The sequence below is a fragment of the Puma concolor genome, chromosome B2, assembly GCF_028749965.1.
Source record: "Puma concolor isolate L17-30 chromosome B2, mPumCon1.1.hap2, whole genome shotgun sequence".
In the NCBI taxonomy this organism is placed as follows: domain Eukaryota; kingdom Metazoa; phylum Chordata; class Mammalia; order Carnivora; family Felidae; genus Puma; species Puma concolor.
In genome coordinates this window covers 130,179,199-130,185,563 of record NC_141671.1, presented here as the reverse complement: position 1 = coordinate 130,185,563, position 6,365 = coordinate 130,179,199, and the positions used below count along the sequence as shown (strand labels likewise).

At 39.3% G+C, this 6,365-nt stretch overlaps 1 pseudogene; it reads left to right on the top strand.

The window, feature by feature from the left end:
• Window positions 1-2,955: 2,955 nt before the first annotated feature.
• On the top strand, window positions 2,956-4,510 carry LOC112862028 (tubulin alpha-1A chain-like; annotated as a pseudogene).
• Window positions 4,511-6,365: the final 1,855 nt, after the last annotated feature.

The following is a 6,365-nucleotide window of genomic DNA, read 5'->3' as shown; positions in this document are numbered from 1 at the left end:
AAGATTTAGCTTAATTTTGGTAACGTTAGAATTATAGCAGCACCTGTTCCACATATTGTGTGGATCACATTAAATAAGAGATGGGGCAATGCCTTGAAAACTATGACGTGCTGGGGCGCCTGGGTGGCGCAGTCGGTTAAGCCTCCGACTTCAGCCAGGTCACGATCTCGCGGTCCGTGAGTTCGAGCCCCGCGTCAGGCTCTGGGCTGATGGCTCGGAGCCTGGAGCCTGTTTCCGATTCTGTGTCTCCCTCTCTCTCTGCCCCTCCCCCATTCATGCTCTGTCTCTCTCTGTCCCAAAAATAAATAAAAAACGTTGAAAAAAAAATTAAAAAAAAAAAAAAAAGAAAACTACGACGTGTTGGGTGTCTGTTATTATTTGAATATTTTCCAGGTGATTGAAATTGTTTTCAGATTTCTAGTTTAGAATGTCATAAAAAACATCAACAACTTCATCTTTGGTGATGAAGTATGGCACACTGTTAGAATGTTGAACCATAGTAAATAAAAAAGGGCCTCTAAGTGTGATAAAATCCTGCCTTTATAGAAGAGACTACAAACAGAAGACCTTGAACCGAGTTGGCAGAGCTCAGGTGGTTCAGTGTAAGTAGAACACTCATGGCCCAAACCAGTAGCCTGTTGTTTGAAGCAGAGTGGGGTAGACCGGATGGATTCTGCAGCACCCTAGAACCCCGTTGGCACCATCTGGGAGTGGAAGCAAGACTGAATGAGGAAACGGATAAACATGTCAACTTGGAAAGAAAAAGTCCATTGGCATGGCAGTGTAGTGGAGAGACTCTCAGTGCATTATAGTCCTTCAACTGTCAATTTTCATTAAGCAAACTGGAGATAAAATCAAGACAAGTCACTTGTGCACACGCAGGTGTGCTCTCTCTCTCTCTCTCTCTCTCTCTCTCGCGCACACACACACACACACACACACACACACACACGTCTTTTGTCATATGAATTTTTTTCCTGAGCAATAGCGATTTCCAGGATGCCAACTAAAACAAAAACCAAACCAAAAAAAAAAAAAAAGACAGCAACTAAAACCCCACAAAATTAGGCAGCAGAAACCTCGGTTACAATACACTACATGGAGACAGGTTTTGTAATTTGAATCCACGCAAGTTACAGGCTACGAAGCGATAAATCTGAAGGTCCTCAGAAAAGCAAAACAGATTCCATAGCTGCCACTGGGTCTAATTTTCAACTAAAATTTATTAGTTATAAAAGAAATGTTATACAGGGGCGCCTGGGTGGCACAGTCAGTTGAGCGTAGGACTTCAGCTCAGGTTATGATCTCGTTGATGAGTTCCACCCCACGTCGGGCCCTGTGCTGCCAGCTCAGAGCCTGGATCCTGCTTCGGATTCTGTGTCTCCCTTTCTCTCTGCCCCTCCCCCGCTCATGCTCTGCCTCCCTCTGTCTCAAAAATAAATAAACATTAAAAAAAAAATTTAAGTGTTATACAGAAAAATCAAGGAACAAAGATATAGATAGACACTAATTTAAAGTGGCCCCAGGGATTGAATTTAATAGTTATAAACTTCACAACACTACTGTGCATATATTCAAATAATTAAAGGAAATCTGTTCAAACAATTTAAAAAAAAATCATGTTAATGAGTAAATATGTAGGTATGCCAAAAAATAAATGGAAACTTTTAGGAAACTGAAAAATCCAAATCAAAGAAGTATAATAACTGAAATTTAAAAACTAGCAATAAACTCAACTGCAGATTTCAGATGATGCAAGAGAAAAAAAACCCATGTATTTGAAAAGTTATCTCGTCTGACAAATAGAAAAGAAGAAAATATTGAAGAAAATGAAAAAAGCTTGTGACACTATCAATTGATACAGCACACATGTAATCAGAGACCCAGAAGGAAAGGACTAAAAGAAATTGGCTGGAGAAAAAAACACATTTAAAGAAAAAATGTTTTAAACTTTCTTAAATTTGTTGAAAAACATAAATTAACAAGTCCAAGAGGCTCTGTGAAACCTAACTGGAATAAAAAGAGAGAAAGTCATATCCAGCCACATCAAATTCAGACTAACGAAAGTCAAAAATAAATAGAAAGTTTGAAAGCAGTAAGAGAAAAATGACATAGTACATAGAGATAACAGTATGATTAATATTCAACCTTTCATCAGAAACAATGGAGGCTAGATATTGGGATGACATATTAAAAGTAGTGAAAGAAAAAAATTATTCAGAATTATTCATGGAGAAATTATCCTTCAAAATTAAAGCTATAATTAAGACATTTTTCAATTAAAATAGAGAGAAATTAATGCTAGCAGAACTGTGTTATTTAAAATGGGAAGTTTTCCAGAACAGAGGAAAATTGCAGCAGATGGTATTTCAGATATACCAGGAGAAATAAAGAGCACTGGAAAGGATAAGCACGTGACATGTGAGTTCATATAAATATATGTATTTTTTGCTTTTTTATTGGCTTCTTTAAAAAAAATATGTGCATAGTTAAAACCAAATGTATATTACTATATTGTTGAAATTATGGTATATATAGATGAAAACAATGCAAAGAAGGGAGAGGTAGACAGAACCATATTGTTGGAAGTTTCCTATATTCAACTAGAAGTCAGTCATTGTGGAATAGGTAAATTTTGATAAGTTAAAGTAGCATGCTATAGGGGCACCTGGGTGGCTCCATACGTTAAGCGTCCAACTTAGGCTCAGGTCATGATCTCACGGTCCGTGAGTTTGAGCCCCACGTCGGTCTCTGTGCTGACAGCTTGGAGACTGGAGTGTGCTCCGGATTCTAGGTCTCCCTCTCCCTCTGGCCCTCCCTGCCCCTCGCATTCTCTCCCTCTCTCTCAAAAATAAATAAACATTAAAAAAATGGTTTTTAAATAAATAAAAGTAGAGGTTCTCTTACATCCACCGCCTAAGAGTCGCGTTGTAAGAAGGAACAACCTCTCCACCTCCTCTCTGCCATCTTCTCCGCAGCCGCAAAGCAACAACCTTGTGTGAATGCATCTCTATCCACATTGGCCAGGCTGGTGTTCAGATCAGCAACACCTGCTGGGAGCTCTATAGCCTGGAACATGGCATCCAGCCCGATGGCCAGATGCCAAGTGACAACACCATGGGGAGGAGATGACTCTTTCAACACCTTCTTCAGTGAGACGGGTGCTGGCAAGCATGTGCCCAGGGCAGTGTTTGTAGACCTGGAACCCACAGTCATTGATGAAGTTCGCACTGGCACCTACTGCCAGCTCTTCCACCCTGAGCAGCTCATCACCGGCAAGGAAGATTCTGCCAATAATTATGCCCAAGGGCACTACACCATCGGCAAGGAGATCATTGACCTTGTCTTGAATCGAATTCGGAAACTGGCCGCCCAGAGCATGGGTCTTCAGGGCTTCTTGGTTTTCCATAGCTTTGGAGGGGGAACTGGTTCCAGGTTCACCCCCCTGCTGATGGAATGTCTCTGTCAATTATGGCAAGAAGCCCAAGCTGGAGTTCTCCATTTACCCAGCTCCCCAGGTTTCCACTGCTGTAGTTGAGCCCTACAACTCCATCCTCAGTACCCACACCACCCTGGAGCACTCTGATTATGCCTTCATGGTAGACAATGAGGCCATCTATGACATCTGTGGTAGAAATCTTGATATTGAACGCTCAACCTACACTAACCTCAATAGGTTGATTCGTCAAATTATGTCTTCCATCACTGCTTCCCTCATATTTGACGGAGCCCTGAATGTTGATCTGACAGAATTCCAGACCAACCTGTGCCCTATCCCCCATCCACTTCCCTTTGGCCACATATGCCTCTGTCATTTATACTGAGAAAGCCTACCATGAACTGCTTTCTGTAGCAGAGATCACCAATGAATGCTTTGAGTCAGCCAACCAGATGGTGAAATGTGACCCTCACCATGGTAGATACATGGCTTCCTGCCTGTTGTACTATGGTGACGTGGTTCCCAAAGATGTCAATGCTGCCATTGCCACCATCAAGACCAAGCGTACCATCCAGTTTGTGGACTGGTGCCCCACTGGCTTCAAAGTTGGTGTTAATTACTAGCCTCCCACTGTGGTACCTATGGAGACCTGGCCAGAGTACAGAGAGCTGTGTGTGTGCTAAGCAACACCACAGCCATTGCTGAGGCCTGGGCTCGCCTGGACCACCAGCATGACCAGATGTATGCCAAGCATGCCTTTGTTCACTGGCATGTGGGTGAGGGCATGGAGAAAGGAGAGTTTTCTGAGGCCCGTGAGGACATGGGCCCTTGAGAAGGATTATGAGGAGGTTGGTGTGGATTCTGTTGAAGGAGAGGGTGAAGAGGAAGGAGAGGAATTCTAAAGTTAAAAATGTCACAAAAGTGCTGCTTTTACAGGGAAGCTTATTCTGTTTTGAATATTGAAAAGTTGTGCTCTGATCAGTTAATTTGTATGTAGCAGTGTATTCTCTAATATACAATTTCTGACCTATGCATTAAAACACAATGCTTCATTATAGATCCAAGCTGTACATTTCTCTCATGGATTTGAATAAAGTATTCCCTGTCTTAAGTGAAAAAAACAAATTAAAAAATAAAAGTAGCATTTATAATCCCTAGAGCCACCACTAACAAATTGGCAAGATATATGTTAAAAAGTAAATACAGGATGCAAAATATTTGCTCAACACAGAGAGAAGCAGGGAAAGGAGTAGAGGAACAAAATAGAAATGAAACAAATAAAAATAACAACAAAGTGGCAGACTTAAAGTCCATAATAGACATAATTTTATTAAATGTGAATTGACCAAATACACAAAATAAAAGACAGAGAATGTGAAACTGGATTGAAAAGGCAGGACTCGGGGCGCCTGGGTGGCGCAGTCGGTTGAGCGTCCGACTTCAGCCAGGTCACGATCTCGCGGTCCGTGAGTTCGAGCCCCGCGTCAGGCTCTGGGCTGATGGCTCGGAGCCTGGAGCCTGTTTCCGATTCTGTGTCTCCCTCTCTCTCTGCCCTTCCCCCGTTCATGCTCTGTCTCTCTCTGTCCCAAAAATAAATAAATGTTGAAAAAAAAAAAATTTGAAAAGGCAGGACTCTATGCCATGTGGCCTAAAAGAGGCACCCTTAAATACAAAGATGCAAATAGGCTGAGAGAAAAAAGATAGAAAATAATGTACATGCAAACAGCAAGCATAAGCAAACTGGAGTTGCTGAATTGATATAAGACAAAATAAACTTCTAGCCAAGGAATGTGACTGCAAAAAAAGTGAAACATTTTATGAAGTTGAAAGAGTCAATTCAACAATTGTAAATGCACATACATCTAATAACAGATCTCCCAAAACTGGCAGAAATAAAAGGAGAAATAGAGGAAATAAATTTAAAACCATAGTAGAACATTTTCATATTCCTCTCTCAGTATTCAATAGATAGGAAAATCAGGAAGAATATAGAAGACTTGAATGACACTATCAACCAACTAGTTGACACACACAGAAGACACCACATAAACCAAGAAGATCTACAATCTTTTTAAACATATATGGAGTATTTGCCAATACAGACCATAGGCCATACAATAACTGCCAATAAATTTAAAAGATTGAAATTGTACAAAGTGTATTATTTAATAACAAAAGGAAACTTGAATTCAAACATAAACATATGTGGAAATTTGTCAAAATGCTATGAAATTAAATAATTTGGAAAGTAAATAAGTTTTTAGAAACCAAATTAACAAATTAGCCAAAAACTAAATCAAAAGGGGAAGTAGAAAATATTTTGAGATGAATGCTAGTGAACACACATAATAGCAAAATTGTAGAATGAAAATAAAGCAGGGCCAAAGGGAAATTTGTAGCAACCCATGCTTACCTTAGAAAAGAAGAAAGATCTAGAATCAATGATATAAAATTTTAACTTAAAAAGCTAATATAAAACCCTATCTAAATAGAATGAATGAAACAAAAAAATGAGTGGGAATTAATGAAATAGGAGTAAATCAATAGGGAAAATATGTGAAACAAAAAGGTGGCTTTTTAAAAATTTTGATAAAATTGGTAAAACCCTAGCTCACCTGATCAATAAAAAAAGACACAAATTATCAATATCAGGAATGAAAGAGATGAAAGAGAGTTTTCCATAGATATTAAAAGGATCATATATGAAAAACCGTATGCCAATAAATTAATACTTAGATTAAATGGATAACTTCCTCAAAAGAAACTACTAAAATCTGACTCCAAGAAGGAACAGAAAATCTGAATGTCCCAGTGCCAATTAAAATACTGAATTCATAACTAAAATGCTTTTTACAAAAAAAATTCCAAGCCCAGATGGATTGGCTGATAAGTCCTACCAAACATAAAAGAAATAATATTAATCCTA